Source organism: Salvelinus sp. IW2-2015, linkage group LG17, assembly GCF_002910315.2.
Source record: "Salvelinus sp. IW2-2015 linkage group LG17, ASM291031v2, whole genome shotgun sequence".
Taxonomy (NCBI): Eukaryota; Metazoa; Chordata; class Actinopteri; order Salmoniformes; family Salmonidae; genus Salvelinus; species Salvelinus sp. IW2-2015.
The window spans coordinates 22,626,807-22,633,008 of record NC_036857.1 but is presented as its reverse complement, the minus strand read 5'-3'; positions in this window follow the sequence as shown (position 1 = coordinate 22,633,008).

The following is a 6,202-nucleotide window of genomic DNA, read 5'->3' as shown; positions in this document are numbered from 1 at the left end:
TATAGGATTGTAAAAAATATGTAGGCAGAGGGAGAGCTAGTTATGTGGGCTCAATCCTGGCTGCAGTGGTATGTCATATCTATTTGCACGGTGGGTGCCTAATTACCTTTGACCTGGACCACAAATGTCTAACACTAAAATACACAGTGTTACAGGATCTTGACATTGATGTGGCACCTGATATTCTCCAGGCATTGTAAAGATCTGATCATCTGCACAGAGTCTATCTGGAACATACCCAAATACTGGCCACACGTTTTCCTATATATACAGTACCATTCAAAAGTTTGGACACAACTACCCATTCAAGGGTTTTTCTTTATTTTTACTATTTTCTACATTGTAGAATAATAGTGAAGACGTCAAAAATATGAAATAACACATCGAATCATGTAGAAACCAAAAAAGTGTTAAACGAGAAGGAGAGTGATGGAGTGCTGCATCAGATGACCTGGCCTCCACAATCACCCAAACTCAACCCAGATGGTGCCGAAGAACATGGCCGATGTTTTACAGTTGAAGTCGGGAGTTTACATACACTTAGGTTGGAGTCATTAAACTCGTTTTTCAACCACTCCACAAATTTCTTGTTAACAAACTATAGTTTTGGCAAGTCAGTTAGGACATCTACTTTGTGCATGTGTAACAGTATAACTTTAGTACGTCCCCTCGCACCGACCTCGGGCGCGAACCAGGGACCTTCTGCACACATCAACAACAGTCACCCACGAAGCATCGTTACCCATCGCTCCACAAAAGCCACGGCCCTTGCAGAGCAAGGGGAAACACTACTTCAAGTCTCAGAGCAAGTGACGTAACCGATTGAAACGCTATTAGCGCGTACCCGCTAACTAGCTAGCCATTTCACATCCGTTACACATGACACAAGTCATTTTTCCAACAATTGTTTACAGACAGATTATTTCACTGTATCACAATTCCAGTGGGTCAGAAGTTTACATACACTAAGTTGACTGTGCCTTTAAACAGCTTGGAAAATTCCAGAAAATTATGTCATGGCTTTAGAAGCTTCTGATAGGCTAATTGACATCAATTGAGTCAATTGGAAGTGTACCTGTGGATGTATTTCAAGGCCTACCTTCAAACTCAGTGCCTCTTTGCTTGACATCATGTGAAAATCAAAAATCAGCCAAGACCTCCACAAGTCTAGTTCATTCTTGGGAGCAATTTCCAAATGCCTGAAGGTACCACGTTCATCTGTACAAACAATAGTACGCAAGTATAAACACCATGGGACAATGCAGCCGTAATACCGCTCAGGAAGGAGATGTGTTCTGTCTCCAAGAGATGAACATACTTTGTTACCAAAAGTGCAAATCTATCCCAGAACAACAGCAAAGGACCTTGTGAAGATGCTGGAGGAAAAAGGTACAAAAATATCTATATCCACAGTAAAACGAGTCCTATATTGACATAACCTGAGAAGCCGCTCAGCAAGGAAGAAGCCACTGCTCCAAAACCGCCATAAAAAAGCCAGACCACGGTTTGCAACTGCACATGGGTACAAAGATTGTACTTTTTGGAGAAATGTCCTCTGGTCTGATGAAACAAAAATAGAACTGTTTGGCCATAATGACCATCATTATGTTCAGAGGAAAAAGGGGGAGGCTTGCAAGCCGAAGAACATCATCCCAACAGTGAAGCACGGGGGTGGCAGCATCATGTTGTGGGGGTGCATTGCTACAGGAGGGGCTGGCGCACTTCACAAAATAGATGAAATCATGAGGAATTAAAATTATGTGGAAATATAGAAGCAACATCTCAAGAAATCAGTCAGGAAGTTAAAGATTGGTCGCAAATGTGTCTTCCAAATGAACAATGACCCCAAGCATACTTCCAAAGTTGTTGCAAAATTGCTTAAGGACAACAAAGTCAAGGTATTGCAGTGGTCATCACAAAGCCCTGATCTCATCCTATAGAAAATTTGTGGGCAGAACTGAAAAAGCGTGTGCGAGCAAGGAGGCCTACAAACCTGACTCAGTTACACCAGCTCTGTTACGAGGAATGGGCCAAAATTCACCCAAATTATTGTGGGGAGCTTGTGGAAGGCTACCCAAAACGTTTGACCCAAGTTAAACAATTTAAAGGTGATGCTACCAAATACTAATTGAGTGTATGTAAACTTCTGACCCACTGGGAATGTGATGAAATAAATCATTCTCTCTACTATTATTCTGACATTTCACATTCTTGAAATAAAGTGGTGATCCTAACTGACCTAAGACAGGGAATTTTTACTCGGATTAAATGTCAGGAATTGTGAAAAACTGAGTTTAAATGTATTTGGCTAAGGTGTATGTAAACTTCCGACTTCAACTGTACATTCTCCCAACCAATTGTGCTATTTTGTTAGTTTTTTAGCGTTTTGTGTAACTTATTTTTTTTAACTTATTGTGTACATAATGTTGCTGCTACCATCTCTTATGACCGAAAATAACTTCTGGACATCAGAGCGATTACTAACGGCGGACTGGAAGAAACTATTTCCTTTAATGAGTCTGACTAGAAGGATATCCTGCTTTCACTGGAAAAGGCCCAGACCCCCGGCTTTTGCGTGAAGAAAAGACGCAGGAAAAGGGGCCGTAGATCGGGCAGCCTTCTGAGAATCCGTTGGCAAGCGAGTAAATTCCCACTGCCATCTGTTCTTCTTGCTAACATGCAATCTTTGGAAAATAAAATTGATGACCTACAATTAAGATTATCCTACCAACGGGACATTAAAAACTGTAATATCTTATGTTTCACTGAGACGTGGCTGAACGACGATATGGACAATATAGAGCTAGCGGTATTTTCCATGCACCGGCAGAACAGAGATGCTACCTCTGGTAAGACGAGGGGTGGGGGTGTGTGTCTATTTGTCAATAACAGTTGGTGCGCAATGTCTAATATTAAAGAAGTCTAGAGGTATTGCTCACCTGAGGTAGAGTACCTTATGATAAGCTGTAGACCACACTATATACCAAGAGAGTTCTTATCTGTATTATTTGTAGCCGTCTATTTACCACCACAGAACAAGCTGGCACTAAGACCGCTCTCAACCAACTATATAAGGCCATAAACAAAGAAGAAAATGCTCACCCAGAAGCGGTGCTTCTAGTGGCCGGGGACTTTTTATGCAGGCAAACTTAAATCAGTGTTACCACATTTTTACCAGCATGTCACACGTGCAGCCAGAGAAAAATAAATCCTAGACCACCTTTACTCTACACACAGAGATGCATACAAAGCTCTCCCCCACCCTCCATTTGGCAAATCTGACCATAATGCTATCCTCCTGATTCCTGCTTAGAAGCAAAAACTAAAGCAGGAAGTACCAGTGACTCGCTCAATATGGAAGTGGTCAGATGACGTGGATGCTACACTACAGGACTGTTTTGCTAGCACAGACTGGAATATGTTCAGGGATTCAGCCAATGGCATTGAGGAGTACACCACCTCAGTCATCGGCTTCATCAATAAGTGCATCGACAACGTCATCCCCACAGTGAATGTACGTACATATCCCAACCAGAAGCCATGGATTACAGGCAACATCCGCATTGAGCTAAAGGCTAGAGCTGCCGCTTTCAAGGAGCGGGAGACTAATCCGAACGCATATAAGAAATCCCGCTATGCCCTCAGATGAACCATCAAACAAGCAAAGCGTCAATACAGGATTAAGATTGAATCCTACTTCACCGGCTCTGACGCTTGTCGGATGTGGCAGGGCTTGAAAACTTTTACTGGACTACAAAGGGAAACGCAGACTCAAGATGCCCAGTGACGCGAGCCTACAAGACAAGCTAAATGCCTTTTATGCTCGCTTCGAGGCAAGCAACACTGAAGCATGCACGAGAACACCAGCTGTTTTGGATGACTGTGTGATAACGCTCTCGGTAGACAATGTGAACAAAACCTTTAAACAGATCAACATTCACAAAGCAGCAGGGACAGACGGATTTCCCAGGACGTGTACTCAAAGCATGCGCAGACCAACTGTCAAGTGTCTTCACTGACATTTTCAACCTCTCCCTGACCGAGTCTGTAATACCTACATGTTTCAAGCAGACCACCATAATCCCTGTGCCCAAGGAAGCGAAGGTAACCTGCCTAAATGATTACCGCCCCGTGGCACTCACGTCAGTAGCCATGAAGTGCTTTGAACTGCTGGTCATGGCTCACATCAACAGCACCCTCCCAGACACCCTAGACCTACCAGATCCACAGATGACGCAATTTCAATCGCACTCCACACGGCCCTTTCTCACCTGGACAAAAGGAACACCTATGTGAGAATGCTGTTCATTGACTACAGCTCAGCGTTCAACACCATAGTGCCCACAAAGCTCATCACTAAGCTAAGGACTCTGGGACTAAACACCTCCCTCTGCAACTGGATCCTGGACTTCCTGACGGGCCACCCCCAGGCGGTAAGAGTAGGCAACAACACGTCTGCCACGCTGATCCTTAACACTGGGGCCCCTCAGGGGTGTGTACTTAGTCCCCTCCTATATGCCCTGTTCACCCACGACTGTGTGGACACACACGACTCCAACACTATCATTAAGTTTGCTGATGACACAACAGTGTCACCGACAACGATGAGACGGCCTATAGGGAGGAGGTCAGAGAACTGGCAGTGTGCGGCCAAAACAACAACCTCTCCCTCAATGTGAGCAAGACAAAGGAGCTGATCGTGGACTACAGGAAAACCGAACACGCCCCCATTAACATCGACAGGGCTGTAGTGGAGCAGGTCGAGAGTTTCAAGTTCCTTGGTGTCCACATCACCAACGTACTATCATGGTCCAAACATACCAAGACATGAAGAGGGCATGACAAAACCTTTTCCCCCTCAGGAGACTGAAAAGATTTGGCATGGGACCCCAGATCCTCAAAAGGTTCTACAGCTACACCATTGAGAGCATCCTGACCGGTTGCATCACCACCTGGTATGGCAACTGCTCGGCATCTGACCGTAAGGCGCTTCAGAGGGTAGTGCAAATGACCCAGTATATCACTGGGGCCAAGCTTCCTGCCATCCAGGACCTATATAATAGGCGGTGTCAGAGGAAAGCCCGTAAAATTGTCAGAGACTCCAGTCACCCAAGTTATAGACTGTTTTCTCTGCTACCACACGGCAAGCGATACTGGAGCGACAAGTCTAGGACCAAAAGGCTCCTCAACAACTTCTACCCCCAACCCATAAGACTGCTGAACAATTCATAAAATCGCCACCGGACAATTTACATTGACCCCCCTCCCTTTTGTACACTGCTGCTACTCACTGTTTATTATCTATGCATAGTCACTTCACCCCCACCTACATGTACAAATTACCTCAACTAACACTGACCCTGTATATAGCCTCGTTATTGTTATTCTTATTGTGTTACCTTTTATTATTACTTTTTATTTTAGTCTACTTGGTAAATATTTTCTTGACATTTCTTGAACTGCACTGTTGGTTAAGGTCTTGTAAGTAAGCATTTCACGGTAAAGTCTACACTTGTTGTGCATGTGACAAATAAAGTTTGATTTGACTGGAATTGAGATGGTTTGGGTTGGACGGCAGAGTGAAGGAAAAGCTCTGCATATGTGGAAACTCCTTCAAGACTGTTGGAAAAGCATTCCAGGTGAAGCTGGTTGAGAGAATGCCAAGAGTGTGGAAAGCTGTCATCAAGGCAAAGGGCGACTACTTTGAAGAATCTAAAATATATTTAGATTTGTTTAACACTTTTTTGGTTACTACATGATTAAAAATGTGTTATTTCATAGTTTTGATTTCTTCACTGGTACTGTACATTTTTTTATTGACAACAATAAAAGGGCACACTCATTATGCATCGCCCGATGCCCTGGGTGAGTTTCCCTTTAGGACCAATGGAATGTTCTCAAATGTGCAAACTCTGCTCACCACGGGCACGGGCGAACACACCCACAGACTACACACTCTGCCTCCATCATCTGAACCCCATCATCTGTTGCACTCCTGTAGAGAAATTCCATCTCAACCCTCCCTGTGTCCAAGCTGCCACTGCCACATTCAGAAAGATGTCCCTCATCCTCTTCAGGATACTCTCACCGCATCAAATCTCAGCCCTCCCTGCGACCTCCTTGCTGGCCCCCATTGCCCCCAAACCGGGTCATCCAGCTCCCGGATCCAACCTCTTCAGTCTGAGGTGCGTTGAGTTCGCTT